This window comes from Hylobates moloch, unplaced genomic scaffold (genome assembly GCF_009828535.3).
Source record: "Hylobates moloch isolate HMO894 unplaced genomic scaffold, HMol_V3 SCAFFOLD_24, whole genome shotgun sequence".
Lineage (NCBI taxonomy): Eukaryota > Metazoa > Chordata > Mammalia > Primates > Hylobatidae > Hylobates > Hylobates moloch.
This window is the reverse complement of record NW_026652299.1, coordinates 19,294,528-19,313,129: the sequence shown is the minus strand read 5'-3', so window position 1 is coordinate 19,313,129 and position 18,602 is coordinate 19,294,528. Positions and strand designations below refer to the sequence as shown.

The 18,602-nt window shown below is 41.6% G+C and overlaps 1 protein-coding gene and 1 long non-coding RNA gene across 3 annotated transcripts in view; one reads left to right on the top strand and one right to left on the bottom strand.

Moving 5' to 3' along the window:
- GPR39 (G protein-coupled receptor 39) overlaps nt 1-18,602 on the top strand; it is a 234,009-nt gene that overhangs the window by 18,655 nt on the left and 196,752 nt on the right. The gene's annotated exons all lie outside the window — the stretch shown is intronic.
- Nucleotides 10,528-18,602, bottom strand: part of LOC131382417 (uncharacterized) — a 54,120-nt gene continuing 46,045 nt past the window's right edge. For both annotated transcript variants that reach the window (XR_009211881.1, XR_009211882.1), the window contains exon 5: nt 10,528-11,009. This is a non-coding gene — a long non-coding RNA (uncharacterized LOC131382417). The remainder of the gene's footprint in view (nt 11,010-18,602) is intronic.

Here is an 18,602-nt window from a genome sequence, read left to right as displayed (position 1 = left end):
ACAATCTGGCCAAAGCTTCTAATTATTCAAGACTCTTTTTGGCTTCTTTTACTACATGGATCATTCTATGATACAGGCGCTGAAAGTAAAGCAAACGGTGAAATAAGGGCTGGTACCGTATTGAAATATCTTTAGAGAAATACAAAGGCAAAAAAGACAGCAATTATGGTGTATTTCTGTAAAGTTGTCCCAAGTGTGCCTGCCTCTCCTGCTCGCCGCACACCTCCTTCATACCTTCTGCCTCTGCCACTCCTGAGACAGCAAAACCAACCCCTCCTTCCTTGTTCTCCTCAGCCTATTCAACATGAAGATGATGAGGATGAAGACCTTTATGATGATCCACTTTCACTTAGTAAACAGAAATACATTTTCTCTTCCCTATGATTGTCTTAATAACTTTCTCTAGCTTTGTGGTATGTATACAATACATGTAACATACAAAATATGTGTTAATCAGCTGTTTGTTATTGGTAAGGCTTCCAGTCAACAGTAGGTAATTAGTAGTTAAGTCTTTGGGGAGTCAAAGGTTACATATAGATTTTTGACTGTGCAGGGAAATGTGTGTTAGACCCTGAATGCCTGCACTGTTCAAGGGTCAACTGTAGTTGCCTGTAGTGACCTTGTGATATTACAGAAAGAATTTTGGTTGCGGACTCAAGAGAACTTGGTTCTAGTCATTGCCGGGCCACAGACTTGTATCATTTTGAGCAAATCTTCACATATTTTCTCGTGTAAAGCTTGAAGGGGGTAAACTTGAGGAGTTTGTCTCAAAAGTCCCCATAGACATAAGACATGAAGGGGATATGAGTTCTAGACTTAAGCACTCCAAGGAATAGAAAGAGTGTGAAGATTCCTTTATATTGTAAAGATGCATGGACATTTGCTTTTCAGTCCATTATATGTTAATGTCTGATACAATAGAAAAATGTTTCAAGTTCGTTTTCAGAAAGCGAAAGTGTCAGCCCAGGAAAGGCAATTCCTGATGGCTATAAGGAGCCTCTGAAAGACTCTCAGGTGGCCCCAGCTATGTGCTCATTCCAGAAAGAGAGTTTTAGGCCCTGAGGGCCCCGAGTCCCTATGCTTTTGAAATTGTTTGCCTTTGACCTTTATCCTGTGAGAAGTTACTGGAAGAGCAAGAGCAGCTCCAGACCCTGACAGCCCATTCTAGGTGAGAGCTTTTGACAAATTACCACGTTGATGCCTTCTTCATGCACCTGTAAGGCCAAGGCATTATTGGCCGAGGCAATCGATATATCAAAATGAATTTTTGGAAGAGTGTCATCAAGCTCAGCTTTATTTCCAAAAACACAAAAAACTCTGCCCCGGGGCGGGAATGATGACTTTCACTGTGAAGTAAACAGTTGATTGCTTAGACATTACTTATGTCATGCTAGTCCATCTGAGATGTAGGCACCATGGTAACCAATTGTCCCCAGAATTCACATTTTCGAGGCCCATTAAAACTTGAGGCTGCTGGAGTCATGTTCTCTGCATTTTGCCCGTTTTAATAATAATAAGAAGAAAGTTAAAATGACATTTGGAATTTATATCGCACTTGTCTGTGAGGCGCTCTCAGCACTTTACGATGTATCGTCCATCCTCATCACAGAGATGGGAAATATCAGAGACAGGTAGTATTTGTGATCATATTCAGCTTAGTAAAGAGCCCCCCCCTGGCTCAAAGGAATTTCAGTGATGTGGCATGGTGCTTGCTGCCTTGTGGGGACAGAAGAGGCTGGTGCTGGCTTGGTGCTTCTGCTTGGTCCATCTCTCTCTGCCTCAGTTTCCGTCAATCAAATCAGATAACAGCAGTGTGTCTTCTCATCCTGCAGCATGGTTATGTGGATCATTGTATTAACCATATTAACTAATGTTTTAAAAAATTTACTTGCTATGTGCCAGGTGTTCTAAGGGCTTTTTGTATATTCATTCATTGAATTCTCCCAAGGGCCTGTGAGGCAGGTGCAGTTAATTATCCTATTTTAGAGATAAGCAAATTGAAACACAGAGAGTTTAAGGAACTTGCCTAAGGTAACACAGCAATTGAGAACCTGAGTTGTATTTGACCCAGGCAGGTTGGCTGCAGAGCTTGCGGTATTAACCACTGTGTTAGAGTTGCTTAAACTTTGATATTGCAATACAGTGCACACACATGCACACGTGCACACACCTGCACAGGCAGAGCAAACAAAAGTTTCACTGAACAATATTCACCCATCCTTACCTTTGAATGTGAAGTGCATTTTGATCTTTTCTCTTCTATTCATTTCATTAATGAAAATGCCAATCTGAAGCCAGTAAATTGAGTTTATGATCATAAGTCTGACATACATTTTGAAAGCCTTAGCACTATGCCATACTCCATCATAGTTGCTCCTGGGGAAGCATTTGAGAAGAGACATGCAGGGAGTGTGTGTGATTGGCTGGGGAGGATCGTGGAGACCAGAATGTGTGAAGTGTAGGCCCTGGCTCTGCTCCCACGGTGCTACCTCTTGAGGCAGCTGCTCCATGTCATGTCTGGGCCTGTGGGTTGGGGGGCAGAGGATGCCCCACTCTTCTCTTCTGCTTTGCATCATAATAGTCTTTGGAGGTCTTCTCAGCCAGCCTCCATGGGGCTTCAGCTCTGAGTTAACCCCAGGTATTTACTGAATAGACATTATGTGCTGGGCCTGGTAGGTATCCAGCTCTGACTGGGAGGCTACAGAGAAGCATAAGACATGTTCCTTGACTGCAAGGAAATTGCAAGACACCAGGGAATGAAGGCCGACATGTCAAGGGAGAATTAGGGGCAGCCCCCACAGTGCTATATGTAGGGAGCATAGATTTTGGAGTTAGATCGCTCCTGCTAGTAATGTGACCTTGGGCAACATACTTGACCTCTGAGAGCCTAACTCCGGGGCTGCACCTGCAGCCTGAGTGATATAATCCTGGCTAGTGAAACTGGTGAACCATGAAGTGTTACTAAGAGGTTAGTATTTAGAGGTCATGTTGTCTTAACAGTATTGCCAAGAGTCTGGCAACAGCCATAAACTTTGGGGTTTCAGGGAAGGGATGGAGTGTTGCAGCAATCCTGGAAGCCTTCCTGGAGGAGGCAACATTTAATCTGAAGCAGGTATTTTCAGTTCCTGACTGGAAGGATCATGGGTCACTTAGAGATGGAAACAGATATGTAGAAACCATGCTTTTATATAATTAGGTCATAGCTCTGACTCCAATAGGAGGATCCTGAGTGCTTTCATAAGTTGTTGGGGTTTTGTTGTCGTTGTTTGTTTTTAGAGATGGGATCTTGCTATGTTACCCAGGCTGGCCTTGAACTCCTGGGCTCAAGTGATCCTCCTGTCTTAGCTTCCCAAGTAGCTGGGACTGCAGGCTCAAGTCACTCAGTACACTGCTTTCCTAAGTTTGACGTGCCCTGCTGGCTTGAGGTCACTGGCAGACAACCACTTGATTCTGTTAGGTCAGGGGTTAGCAAATTACATATGGGCAAGCTCTGTTTCTATATAGCTCATGATACCTGTAATGTCAGCAAGCTTTTTTTTTTTTTTTTTTTACATTTTTTTGAGTGTTGTAGAAAAAAAAACATGCGACAGTACTATGTGGTCCCATAAAACCTAAAATATTTACTATCTGGCCCTTTAAAGAAAAAAATTTACCAACTGATGCCTTAAGTCTCAAAGTATACAATCCTTGTTTCAAGTTGAAGGTCTTCCTTAGTTCTGCATCATCCTTTAGTCATTCTCCAGGCCCTTCTGTCACACCCTGAGGGTACACAGGGCCCAAGCCCTGGAGAGAAGGGGAAAGTAGGCCTCCATTACTCATTTCCTGGCTCCCATGGCTGTCGGAATTCCCCTGCTCTGCCATGGCAGCACATTAATATGTAGCAGCGAGCATGTGTATGTTTAATTCTGATGACATGTGGTGCATAAGTGATTAGTGCCAAATGCCAAAATGCTAGGCTGGAGCCCTGATACTATTCATAATAACATTCATAAGAGTATTCCCTCAGGATGCAGCTTTCCGTTTCTCCAACATAAATAGCTTGGGAGGCCAAATCACAAACACGATTTCTCTTCATGCTCCACCTGGCCATTTGTAACAAGCATTAGATGTGAAATTTGATTTAAATCAGCAGTTAAACTCAGAAAATCACAAGGGTGTCAAGCCCATTGTTTATTTTAAAAATCAAGAGAAACCAAAGGTGAGCAACTACTTCTTTATTTTATTTTATTTTTTTGTGGTAACAGTGTCTTGATGACAGGCTAATGTGCAGCTCAAAATAAAGGTACCATGGGTAGAAATAACCTTTCAAACATCGCTGAGGCAATATGCCAAGAGGCGCTTGGTAACTGGCTGTGAAGGAGGACAGATTATCCTGTTGAAAGGCTGCTGAGACGTGGCTCCACTTGACAACGGTGGGACTTTCGTCACGGGAAAATTAGATGCCTTTGGATGGGTCTGAGATTGTTCTTATCTTTTCCATATAGCAAAAAGCTACCACTCAGAAAGAAAACAGAGAGTTGAAGGAGTACCCTGATTGAATGCCTTCCAGAAAAAGGATCGTTTTGAGAGAAACACTTTAATTTGCTTCAGATGATTCTGTGGGGGCTTATTCCTGAAGTGGTTCCATTTCAACACAGGTTTAGCCGGCTCTGAAGAGAGAAGTGATTTTTAAAAATCTTAGGGAATACAAAGCATTTATCCATTAACCTGAGTCACCAACCAGATTTCACAACAAGGCAGCCTAGGAGCTAGTGGTGGCCAGGATACATTTTGTTTGTTTGGCCCAGTGTTTGCTGTTTGTTTTTTGAAGAATTTGAACACCACTGGACGGCTTGTGCTGTCTCCAGTTCCTCGCATGCCCACTTCCTATGTGGCTGCTAGGCTGCCTCACATATTTGTCTACAAAGGGATTGGAGTCCATGGTGCATTGTTACAGCTTGTGGGTTCCATCGAAACATGACACCTACTTATCCCCATCCTACTTTGTATCTTGTGACCACAGAACCCTCCTAACAAAGGTTTGTGGATGGCAGATGACTCCCTGAAGCTCAGCCCTACTTCTAGAGAAACATCACAGAGTCCCCCTGTGCTGATGGTAGGTCACGGACCCTAGCCGTCTCCAAAGGACAGAGTCCTTTTCTTGCTAGTGCCACCACTGATAGAAATGTTAAACAAAGGGCCAGTGGCCATTTTCCGGCAGTGGTTAATTGCAGTGAGTTCTATTGTGGCAGAAAGATTTGAAAACCATCTCTTGCCTGCCCTCACAATAACCTGAATTGTGGTTCTTGGTTAGACTAGGGCAAAGGGGTGGTGACATGAGAACACGAACCCCGGAGCTGGACTGCTGGGTTCCAATCCCGGTTCCCTTTTTGCTCCTTCCTAGGGGTGTGAACTGAGATGCAGGGGCAGCTTTTTAGGGGAAGGAGGTGTAAGTTGGGCGATAGATTGATGCAGGAAAGAGGAAGAACAATTGGAAATGGCTTTGACATTAGTTTGAATTCCAGAAGTGGGCAAGTAAATACCAACCCGGTGCTTGGATTAATGAGAGGGTGGAAATGGAAAGAGATCCACTAGTTAACAAAGATTAACAACCACCGACATCAGGGTCAGCGTGGAAGGAAGGAACTCTTGGCGTGCTCAGCCAAAGTACTTTAGAGAATGTCCTAATTTGAAACTTTTTCAGCCACTGAGATTTAAAAAAATAATAATAATGGCAAAATTGTCATTAAAAAAAATCAAAAGAGGCTAAAGTGGCTCATTTGCAACCAGTCCCAGGAAGGATATGAGAGGCACATGTGCCCTTGCAGGGCGTGGCTTTCCACAACCGGTGTGTGTGGTGGGGGTGCTCAGAGCAGTCCTGCCTCACATTCCCTCCAGCCTACTTGCCTTTGTTTGCCTGAAGGACACGCTCTTCTCTGCTGTTTGTCTATGTGGGTAAAGGTCTCAGCCAAGAGAAATTTTTGTTTAAATTAAAAACTCAAGCAGGCAGATCCATAGCCACGCTCATAAGAAGCCTCCCTCAAGTGACTGTTTATTTTCTTTATTCCTTGATTTTTTTCACAAATAAGTATAGTTACATGCCTGTTATATGCCAGCCTCTGTTCTGGGCCCAAAGTGAGGGTAACATCTTCCACCCCTGTGTGCTCCCAGAACAGGAAATGAGATGCATATACAAACAAGTGGGATGCAGAGCCCTGGGAGGGATCATGGTCAGGGCAGACAGTTCCCAGTCTACAGATACGCTGCATTTCAAAAGTTAGCTTTCAAACTCTTGGTTAAGAATCTGGATTCATTTTCCAGTACAGACTTTCTTTTTATGCATATATGCTTTTTTTGTTGTTGTTGTTGCAGATAGCAAATGTTTATTGAATGCCTACCATGGAAAGAACTGAAAATACCAGGAAGATAAAACTTTGAATCCCCTTCAAGTCAGGGAGTTATCTATACTTAACCAGCACAATGAAATGCTGGGCTTGGCGCTGTGTGTGGGAAGTGGCAATGGAAGGGCCCCAGGCAGGGCCCTAATGAATGGAGTGATTAACACACCTGACTTCTTTTTCTTTTTCTTCCCCTTCTCTATCACACCGAAGCTTCCTTTCTTCCATTTAGCTGTTATGCTAGGTGCTAGGAGGAAAGCAACTAGTTTAAACTAATTTAAGTTTAGATATGACTAGAACTGATGGGGGATTGTCAATAACCTCTGAGGGGAAACTTTCTGTGTCTTAATGATCTAAGACTCAGGCTTGGGGTTTTATATGACTGAAAGTCACAAAATACCTTAATGATCTAAGGTCTGGCCCTGGAAGGAATCCGCTCTTCAGGCAGAGAGGAGATCTTGCTCTGTGCTTGCACTCACACCCATGAATTTCACCTGCGTCTGGAGATGATTTTGCTCCAGTTCCTGTGGTGTGTGTTCCCAGGGTGTTTCTCCTTGACAGTGCAGTTCTTTTCTTCATTCTTTGCTTTGGGACTTCAGGTTCTAAAGTCAGTGTCAAGGCAAAAAGCCTGTAGAGTCACAATTGTCCTTGAAAATCACTTGGCAAGGGACCACATTGGAGACCCAATTTTACCCTGTCTCAGTGAGTCCCACCCAACCACTTTTTCCTTCCCTCCTAGAAAAAGGGATGTGATTGTTCAGTTGGAAAGCAGGAGAGGTAGTTGGGTCCAAGAAATAGAAAAACACAAATCTTGAAACACAAACATTTCACTCAGAGTGGTGACTGATCACTTCCTTAGAAGCATGAGGCTGTCGCAACAAACCCAGTAGACAACTGTAGATTCCCAGGTCTCATCTCAAATTTGCTCCCTGCCTTAGAGGCATGGGATCCTGCAGTTGAGTCCTTATGGCTGGGCGTGAGGGTGGCGGGTGGGGGGGGGGGGGGGGGGGCTCCTTTCCTGTAAAGAGCACACAGATGCTCTAAATGTCCACTCCCTGACTGCCATTAACACTGCTCAGGCCCCAGGGAAATGCTTTCCTACATCTCTGGTCCTGTGTCCTTGAAACAGAAGGTGGGCCTGTCTGATTGCCAGGAAGGCTTTTGGCTCGTGCCCCTGCAAAAGGCAGAGTCAGACACAGCTTTGAACTTCAGAGAAGATTTGAGCAGCAAAACTGCTTAGGTAAGAAGAGAAAACAAATTAATTACCTTGTCGGATTCTTCCTCTCACATATCACCGATGCAATAGATTCCTGTATAATGAAGTGTGGTTTCACAGCAGTACTAAGTGCCCATTTCCTTGCTTCTTTTTTTTCTTACAATTTGTGGTTTCAGAGATATTCATAGATTCCCAACGCTTGCACATGGCGACTGAGGAACATTTTTTCAATATTAAAAAATTTATATTGCTCCTCACATTGCATATTTAGGCAATATTGATTCTTCGCATTGGCAACTAGAGAGGCATGGACTGCTATAATTAGGAATACTCATATTTTTTAAATAGTTAATAAGATTTAATTTACATTAAAATGAATAAAAATTAGCTTTATTTAAATATCTCTGATATAGTTGGAATGTATTCAATATAGTTAATATTTTATCTTAATTTCATTTATATTTTAAAATTTAATGCAATTTGAATTTTTGATTAAAAATGTTCATACTTTATACATTGAATACAATCACATATTTTAGAATAAACATAATATTAAAACTATTGATTTGAATAACATTAGCAATTTTGCTGAAATGAAAGCAAGGAAAGTTAATTTTGTGAAACAAATATATAATTTATGAATTATTTATGCTTTTATTGCATAACTCATCCAATATTACTAAAGTACAGATGGTACCTGACTTATGATGGCATGACTTATGATATTTTGACTTTAGGATGACATAAAAGCAATACACATTTGGGAGAAAGCACTCTGTGAGTACCCATACAAACATTCCTTTTTCCACTTTCAGTTCAGTATTCAATAAATTACATGAGATATTCAACACTTTCCTAGAAAATAGGCTTTGTATTAGATGATTTTTGCCCAACCGTAGGCTAATATAAGCATTCTGGGCACATTTAAGGTAAACTAGGCTGAGCTGTGTTGTGGGTTAGGTGTATTAAATACGTTTTCAACTTACGTTATTTTCAATGTATGATGGATTTATCGGGATGTAAGCCTATGGTAAGTTGAGGAATATCTGAATTAACAGAACACCCAGACATGTACAATGATTAGTCAATTTGCTGATCTTTGGTATTTTGTGACTTTCAGTCATATAAAACCCTAACTATAAACATATTTTAAAAATTTTGTCAGCCAGGCACAGTGGCTCAAGCCTGTAATCTCAGCACTTTGAGAGGCCAAGGAGGGTGAATCTCTTGAGCTCAGGTGTTCGAGACCAACCTGGGCAACATAGGGAAACTCTGTCTCTATCACAAAAGCACAAAACCTAGCTAGGTTTGGTGGTGGCATGCACCTGTAGTCCTAGCTACTTGGGAGGCTGAGGTGGGAGGATCGCTTGAGCCTGGGAGGTGGAGGTTGCAGTGAGCCATGATTGCCCCACTGCACTCCAGCCTAGGCAATAGAGTGAGACCCCGTCTCAAAAAAATTGTCATTATGAAGGTGTATTTGTCAGGGAAGGAAGATAGAACACTTTATTGAACAATTCGTTCGCTTGGTTTGTAACTTTAAAATATTTATGTGGGCTTCCATTTGTATTCTCATACTGACTCCAAGTCAGAATCACCCAAACTATTGAACTGTTACCTAGTCTCACTAGCAAATAGTTGAGTTCTATAAATTACTAGTCGTGGCATTATGCGAGTTTTTTTTTTTTTTTAAGACAGTGTCTCACTCTGTCACCTTAGGCTGTGCAGTGGTGCAGTCATAGTTCACAGTTGCCTCAACTCCTGGGCTCAAGCCATCTTCCCACATCAGTCTCCCAAGTAGCTGGGAATACAGGCATGTGCCGCCATACTCAACTGACTGTTATTTTTTGTAGAGATGGGGTTCTCACTATGTTGTGTAGGCTGGTCTTAAACTCCTGACCTCAAGCAGTCTTCTTGCTTCAGCCTCCCACAGTGTTGAGATTACAGGCGTGAGTTACCACACCGGCTATAGATTTTGTTCTAACACTGTGATTTAATTAGGCTTCTGAACTCATGCATCTGCTGGAATCTGGCAGTGTTTGGCCGCTTCATTTAAAAACTTGATGCTAATGGCTGGGTAATTGTTTCAAAGGTCACCATTGATGAAGTGTCCAGATCTATCAGCCATAAATGCTGTGAAGGAGAGAAGGGCTATCTTGCATTTCCTTTGGCTTTGCTGTACTTTTAGTTCAGAGCAGCAGTGGCCCTTCAAGGTTAGAAAAGCTGAAAACCTCAGAGAGGATGCAGTGGACAAATATTGAGTCAATCCTTATTAAAGAAAAGAAACTTTTGAGTGGGCGACATATCCCAAAAGGTACCAGTTTCCTAAGAACCAGATAACTTGTGTACAGATCTTAGGTTTATCAAGTGGCTTCAGCTCCCCTACTGCCCATCCATTCCCTTTATTTAAATTGGGTGTCAATGTGATAGTTTTTAAAAAATTATAGAATAATCATTTAAAAATCATTCATGATTCATCATCCTAACACATCTGTTTTCATTGTTACACGTTAACTTACTCATACACATGCGCTACTGCATTGTTCCAATCAGCATCCATATGTTATTCTTTTTGTTTTAAATGTTACGTTGTATATTTTTTATGTTCCCATAGTCCATATAATTCCCATTTTAGAGTCTATATAATATAGTGACATGATTTTACATGCCTTTTTTTGTAACATGGAAATTTGAGAACAAAAGAAGAAACTGAGTCATATCCCTAGATAGCTTTGAGTTTTTATTAGTCTTGTCACTCTTTAAAATCCCTATTGACTTATTTCCATGATGCAAGCAAGATAATTTGTTAATCAAAAGTTTAATTAGCACACATATTAGAGTTACATATTTATTTTAGGCCAAATTTTAAAATGTAATAGACTTAATCTTGATGTATGGCACTCCCATGTAATTGATGTATATAGGACATTTATGCCTGTTTTCTAGGTCTTTTCTTTCATTGCTTTATAAGGCTTTAAAAATATGTACAGAGATTTATTGTTGTGTCTTTGCTTCTATGACAAATTGTTTGCCATACCTGTGATTTATTTTTCACTGATTTGTTCCCAGAGAACAACCTTGAAATGTAACTCTCCAATACAATGCTGACCCTATGGGGAAATGATGATCTGCCTTCTAGAAACACATTAGGGTAAACAGTAGACACTGCTGGTATTTACACCAAGTACCGGTCAAGGGCAGGCCCCTGTATGAATAAGAGGCAAAGGTCAGTGGTCACCAGCAGGCTCAGAAGGAGACAGGGGCGTCTGGCATAGCCCACTATCATGGGCATTTTGTCAGTCACAGAGATCAGCACAGGAGAGCTTGCAGGAGAGATCGCAAGCCAGAAGCAGGGTTGTGTTTTGAGGAAGGAGGTGAAGTGCAGAGATGTGACTCCTCAGAGAAGCATGTGGTCAAGTCTTGAAATAATAGAGAAAGAACTAGTTAGTAGATTAAAGCAGATTTTCAAATTGCATTTAAAAAATTCTCTTAATTGGCAGAGAGATCTCTAGACCAGAGCAATCTACATTTTTATTGAGACTCTATACTGAGTGCCCAGCATGGCGATAGTGTACTGCACTCACCCTTTTATTCACCCATTAATAGTGAGCACCCACTATGTGCCAGGCATGAGCTCAGCCTCAGAGACAGAAAGCCATGAAGAAATGGTCTCCACCTTCTATTTTCTTCTGGTGTAATGAGAAAGACAGACATGCACATAAACCAGATGTTACAATTTAGAGCAAAAAGTGTTAAAACAGTGTTAGGGCCAAGTGCCTTGGAAGCATTCATTTATTCAGTAAGTGTTTATTGAGTTTCTGTTGTGCACCAGGCATTGTGCTAGGTGCTGGACATATACGAGAGAACAAAGTGGGTAAAACTCCTAGCATTGTGGAATTGACAGCTTGGTGATGCTAGAATTCCTCTTAGAGGAAGAATTTTGTGCCTCTGCCTTTGTCCTGGAAAGCTTCCTGGAGGAGATGCTGGCAAGGCTAAGTTTACAGGGCAGTAGGAATGAGGAAGTGGGAATGAAGGTGGGATAGGGGCAGCGAAGGAGTATGGGAGAGATAGAGGTAGAGCAGGGGCAGTAATGGAGATGAGATGGGAGCAGAAATGGAATGGAGTGGAGTAGAGAGCAGGGATGGGGCTGCAATGAGGGTAGGATGGAGATAGGGTAGATTGTGGGGACAGGGATGAAGGTGAGGTGGACAAGCAGATGTTTTTCTAGTATGCAGAGACAAGTGTGCAATGGCACAGAAAAGTGAAACAACATGGTTAGGGCCTGAATATATGCCCCATATGTAAAGATCCAGATGTCCCAGCCAGGTACCAAGGGGCATGTAATAGTGTTGGGCAGACAAGGTGAATGCATGAAACGGGCAAAGCAATGCCCCACCTGATCAAGAGAGCTGCTGAATTTTGCACCTTTGGTTGTAAATTGCTCATTAGCAGAATCTGAGTAGTGGGCCTGTTGCAGTAACCGCCAGCCTGGTCTCTGTGCCTTGGTCTTCATCCCTATATTATCCCTTCTGTCATTCATTAAATATTTACTAACGCCTCCTAAGTCCTGGGCCCAGTAGATTATGTTCATATATGGATAATTTAAAGACAAAGTCTGTCTCCGGAGCCTAGGAGCTATTAGGTAAGTTTGTACAGTCCCAAGGAGTTAAGAGCTTTCTCAGGAATAGAAACCAAATCTGAGTGGAACGTAAAGAGGAGCTGGCTAATATTATCAGGGGGGCTTTTTTGCTGACATTTCGTTACAATTTTCTGAATGCTTCATGTATTTTCCTTCATTCTTAACTGACATTTTTGCTGAAGCTTACTTCTCACCCTCTTGCTTAGAGATATCGTCAGCTGCCAGGCTCACCATGGTCCAGGTCCACAAATCTCTCGAATTTGTCTTGTAACAATATTATAACAATTAACTGAACGTGTGTCTTGTGTGCCTGCTCAGACTGAAAACTGCTTAAGGACAGGAGACCTCTTTTGGAGCCTTAACTAAGAACATTACAGGTGTTCCAAAAATTTTTTTTTGCAAAATTGGAGCAATTAGAAAAGAATCCATTAAGTTTAGCAACTGAAGCAATTAGAGAATAATTCATTTTTTAAAACTTTAGAATATCAGAATTAAAGTGTATGGCTTGGCTTTTTGATAAAGCTATTGACCTTTTGATTCCTTTTGTCAAATTCTGGCTCTCCAGATATCACCAGCACACAACCAGTTGATAAGAGAAAACTGAATTTATTGTTTGCTGCAGTAGGGAAGAAAACCACCTTGACAGCTTTGGTGGTGTCTTGGAACAGGGAAAGCATGGTTGGAATTTGTTGAGAACTGGAAGTTTGATTTAAGGCAGATCTAGATCTTTCAGTGGGGAGGACTTGATTAGAATGGGTAAGGATCATCATAGAACAGTTTAGAATTTGTGGAAATAGCAAGGTAAGGATTTTTGAGGCAGAACACTTAAAGAATTTTAGGGAATAAACTTCTCTTGATGAATTCTTTTTATGAGAGTTCTATGGGTCCTTTGAGAAGTTCCTATAATGAACAGTCAAATTATCTGCCTGGACAACTCTCCTGGCATACTAAGGTGGTGCTAGTTATGACAATGAAATAGTAAAGTCATGTATGTAGACAGTAAGCTGTGTGGGGTGTGGATAGTTTTGGTTCTCACTTGCTAGCCAAGCAGGAAGTCATTGATGGCTAGAAAACAAAACACAAAAGGCTTTCTCTAATGTTTTGTTTGGGAGTTTGAATTTTCACTTAGGCACATGCAGAGGCGAAGAGGTCTCCTGTCCATGGAAATGTGTGTTGTGGATAAGAAGAGGTCAGTCATCAGGTTGCTGGGTGCTGACCCCTGGGATTTGTCAAACATACATCAGGGGCTGGCTTTCTTAATAGCTGACGCCAGGTGCTGCCTGCAATGATGCAGTGAATTTCCATCTTCCCTTGTTTCTGTGTCACATCTTTCTCTTGACATTTATCCTCCTACGGAACATTTACCAATGCAGAGACCCACCAGACGAAAATGCCCAGTAACATCAGGATACTTTATTTCATATTTTATTGGGTCAGAAAACTGCAATGTCTCTTCCATTTCATGCTGACTGCCACCAACTCACTTCTAAGTATACTGTAAGAATCATGCCTTTCTTTAATCATGCGGCAAAATCTCACCCAAGGAATATGAAATTGGTTTTTCTCCCCTTCTGTCCAGACACTGCAGCCCCAGACATCTTTTTGGTATCCTTCTGAGTAAAATGGGAGGTCAATGGGGTGATGCAGATTTCAGCAATAAATAATTTTGTCTCTTTCAGCCAGCTCTCCGCAACCCCCCGCAGGCTGTTTGCAAACTGCAGTTTTTCAAATACCACCTTGCATGGTATTAAACCCTCTTGAGCTGAGCATTGGAGAATAGTCAAAATAAGCTATTAGTTCTGGGTAATAACAGGTGGGCAGAAACTGAAGCCAGAGCTGCCATCGCCACACGGCAAGATTTCTGCAAATCGCCTTCCTCCCCAACAGAGAATTTGACTCTGGTGCTTTCTTTTCTTTTTTCTTTTTCTTTTCGTTCGTGTTTTTTTTTTGTTTGTTTTTTTGTTTTGTTTGGTTTGGTTTTTGAGACAGAGTCTTGCTCTGTCGCCCAGGCTGGAGTACAATGGTGCAATCTCAGCTCACTTCAACCTCTGCCTCAAGGTTCAAGAGATTCTCCGGCCTCAGCCTCCTGAATAGCTGGGAATACAGGCATGGGCCACCATGCCCGGCTAATTTTTGTATTTTTAGTAGAGACAGGGTTTCATCGTGTTGTGGTCCGGCTGGTCTTGAACTCCTGACCTCATGATCCGCCTGCCTTAGCCTCCCAAAGTGCTGGGATTACAGGCATGAGCCACCGTGCCTGGCCTGGTGCTTACTTTCTTAATGGAAGCTGTTTGAATTTTCATTTGGTTGTCTTGGGTTTGAGGGCTTCTCATCAGCCCTTTTTTATTATTTTCACTTTTCAAAAACATTCCACTTTGCTTCTCATCATCTTTGTTCCTCAGTTGAACTGAGAGCAAGTGTGTTTTTAATGAAGCACTGATTCTTTTTTTTTTAAGAGCTTTTCAGCAGGCCTAGATGATTGGCATTTATTATCATTTTGTGTCTGCCTTCTGCTCAGAATATAGAGGAATCTTGGAATTATTTTCTGTCTTATAGGCCCAGAGGGGTCTCACTTCTCTCCCCATCCCTTGCTTTTTAAAATTTTACATCTCCTACAACTTCTAGCATCCCCTGGTATAATCTCCTACAGGCCCTTCAAAATCTTTTGGGCAGAAGTGGCTGGGCTGAGTCAGATAGCTTGGAAATGCAAAAAGGCAGCCCAGGCAGAGAGATTGATGGTGGAATGTCAGCTTGCTGCCAGTGTCTGTGCCATGTGGAACCTCAGGGTTTCCTTTGCCCTTTGTCTGTTCCAATATACTTTGCTTATCACCCAGGCCCTGGCAGGTCAAGGAAGACCTGACGTGGCAGCTTCTGGGGCTGAGATTTGCATGAATGTGCTGGAATCAAAACTACCTGACTGATGTCTGCGTGGAGCTCATAGGTCCCTAGGTTGTAACTGTACCTGCTAGGGCCTCCACTGCCGATCAGCGTAGAATTGATGCAAAGCAGATGGCCACAAACGTTGGGCTTTCTGCTTGGCTCCTCTCCTGGCTGTGTTTCATAGAATGCAAAGGTAAGTGGGCTTGACCTCCGTCTTTCCACTGGCACCTACTCTGTAATGGACATTTGATTATAGGCACTTGGCTGTGAGGCCTGTACCTTTTTATCATATTCACCTTCTGACCTTTCATTTCTTATCTGCATATGGTTGTTACCTACACCTGGGATTCATAAAAGTTCAGCAGGAAAGCACATGTAAGGTACCAGAAACAGTGCCAGGCACAGGGCAGCCTCTCCATAGCTGTGTATTCCTTTCTTTCCTGATTCCTTCGCCTACACCCTCTGAGGCCTCAGCCGGGCTGCTGGGTGCTAGTAGGTGCTAAGGGAATGGTGCTGAAGTGAGTGCCCTCAGAGAAGAGACAAGAAAGCTTTCTGCGTGGGGTTTGAACTTCTTCCCTCTACTCTGCCAGCCAACTGACCTAACAGAAGTTCATTAACGGCTCACCATTTCCTTTGAATCAGTGTCTCCAATTCTCAGGCTTCAAATAGCTCCAGCAGACCGCAGGGTTTTTTTCCCTTTGTTTAGAACCAATTATAGTGTGGAACCAATTTGGTGAAATGTGCCTGAGTTTTCCTCAGCAACCTAACTCTGTTTGCCTTATGTGCTTGACTTTTGCTGATTTTCAGCCCAGATTCCAGCTATGTCCAGTGCTCAAAGGTGGAGGCCAGATGGCTAGTGGGATCAACCTGCCCCAGGTGCTTGAAAAGAAATGCTCTGGGAAGAGGTAGAGGGGATGTTGTTTTTTAGCATGGGGCTGTGGAAAGCTCTGGAGGCTAGCTGAGAGCCATTGTTACCTTTGAGGCTGTGTGTGTGTGTCTGTGTGTGTGTGTGTGTGTGTGCGTGCATGCGCGTGCATGCACACGCGCCCATGGCATGGGGAGGAGGACTCACAGGTACAGAGGTGAGTAGAACACTCCCTTATGTGGGGAAGGAAGGCATGCTGCCCACATTGTACACCTGACTAGCACAGGCACTTGCCAGCTTCTTACCTGCCCCTGGGTCTTTGCCCTGGATGTTCCATCTGCGTGAAATGCTTTGCCCTTTGAAAGTCACAAGGGTCACCTATTCTTTCATTCTGTCCTCTGATACCTTCTCACCGCCACCCTCCCATTACTCTCTATTTCCACTCTGCTTTATTGTTCATCATAGTACTCACCGCTACTTGGCATTGTGTTGTACAGTTATTTGTTTATAACATGTCTTACCAATTAAATGTAAGCTCTTTGAAGGCAGAGTCTTGCCCATGTTGCTCATTGCTCTATTCTCAGTGCCTTGAGCCATACCCAGCACATATTAGGCACTCAATAAATATTCATTGAATGAATGGATGAGTGGATGAGTAAATGTCTTTGGTGTCTGGGGCACCAAGCAGCAAGGTGAGAGGTTATTATATGACATGGGCTTGACAACAGACTACATAGGGAGGAAACCTGGCAGATTAATGTTCTTTTAGTCTTTTCTTTCCCTCCTTTCCTTTCATCTCATCCTCTACTCTAGTTCACCTGTTTTACTATATTCTTAGGATTTACCTTTGGGCTGTTAAATAAATATATTTACCAATTTCTAATGATATCTTTTGACTTCCTAACTATAGAAGATAATACAGTAGCTTCTTCCTTCCCCTTCTGTTAGTTATATTAGATCTACATTTTCAGGGTTTATAATATTTATAAATAAATAAATAATATAAATAAATAAATAAATATTTATAAATATTATATATTATATATAAATATATTTTTATATAAATTATATTAATATAAATATATAAACATATATATGAATATGTTTAATCATAAATCCCAACTTGCTTTAGTCTTAGTCCTACATTTAAATAGATTCAGTCTTCTTCACTAGGCCTTTGCTGTTGTTTTCCATTCAACTCTTTTGTGGCTGAAAAATTCTTCCCCTAATAATTTCTTCAAGACATAACAAAATGTCTTGAATTCTTGTAGGTTCAAATATGGTTCATTTCTTTTATAATGAATGATAGTTGTGCTGGGTATAAAATTTTTGAGTCACACTGTTTTTTGGAGGACTAGTATCAAAGGTATCACTCCACTATCTTCTAATGGTAAATGATACAATGGTAAAGTCTGAGGCCAATCTCATTTTTCCCCATCATAAGGAAGGCGCGACTGCCTGCCCAAATATTCTTTCTTTATCTTTGGAGTCTCATGAATGTGCTAGATTATGGTTGTCAATTTTTTCCAGGATACTCTGTGACTTTCAAGATGTATTCAAGTACAATGTATTCAAATCTTCTTTTATTTCTGGAAAATTTATTGAGTTACACCTTTAAATATTCTTTTATGTCTTTTGCTAATCTTCCTTACCTATGATTTTCTTTCTAATCCCTTTAAATTTCTTATTTCCATTTCATTCTATTCTCATTTTTTTCAATCACTGTTCTTTCCTTTCTGTTTCTTTCTGTATTTTTTTAAAATTATACTTTAAGTTCTAGGGTACACATGCACAGCATGCAGGTTTGATACATAGGTATACACGTGCCATGTTGGTTTGCTGCACCGATCAACTCATCATTTATATTAGGTGTTTCTCCTAATGCTATCCCTCCCCCAGTCCCCCACCCCCCAACAGGCCCCAGTGTGTGATGTTCCCTGTCCTGTGTCCAAGTGATCTCTTTGTTCAGTTCCCACCTATGAGTGAGAATATGTGGTGTTTGGTTTTCTGTCCTTGTGATGGTTTGTGGAGAATGATGGTTTCCAGCTTCATCCATGTCCCTACAAAGGACATGAACTCATCATTTTTTATGGCTGCATAGTATTCCATGGTGTATATTTGCCACATTTTCTTAATCCAGTCTATTCATTGATGGATATTTGGGTTGGTTCCAAGTCTTTGCTATTGTGAATAGTGCTGCAATAAACATATGTGTTGGTGTGTCTTTATAGTAGCATCCTTTATAATCCTTTGGGTTTATACCCAGTAATGGGATTGCTGGGTCAAATGGTAATTCTAGTTCTAGATCCTTGACGAATCACCACACTGTCTTCCACAATGGTTGAACTAATTTACACTCCCACCAACAGTGTAAAAGCATTCCTATTTCTCCACATCTTCTCCAGCATCTGTTGTTTCCTGACTTTTTAATGATTGCCATTCTAACTAGCATGAGATGGTATCTCATTGTGGTTTTGATTTGCATTTCTCTGATGCTCAGTGATGATGAACATTTTTTCATGTGTCTGTTGGTGGAATAGATGTCTTCTTTTGAGAAACGTCTGATCATATCCTCTGCTTAATTTTGATGGGGTTGTTTGTTTTTTTCTTGTAAATTTGTTTGAGTTC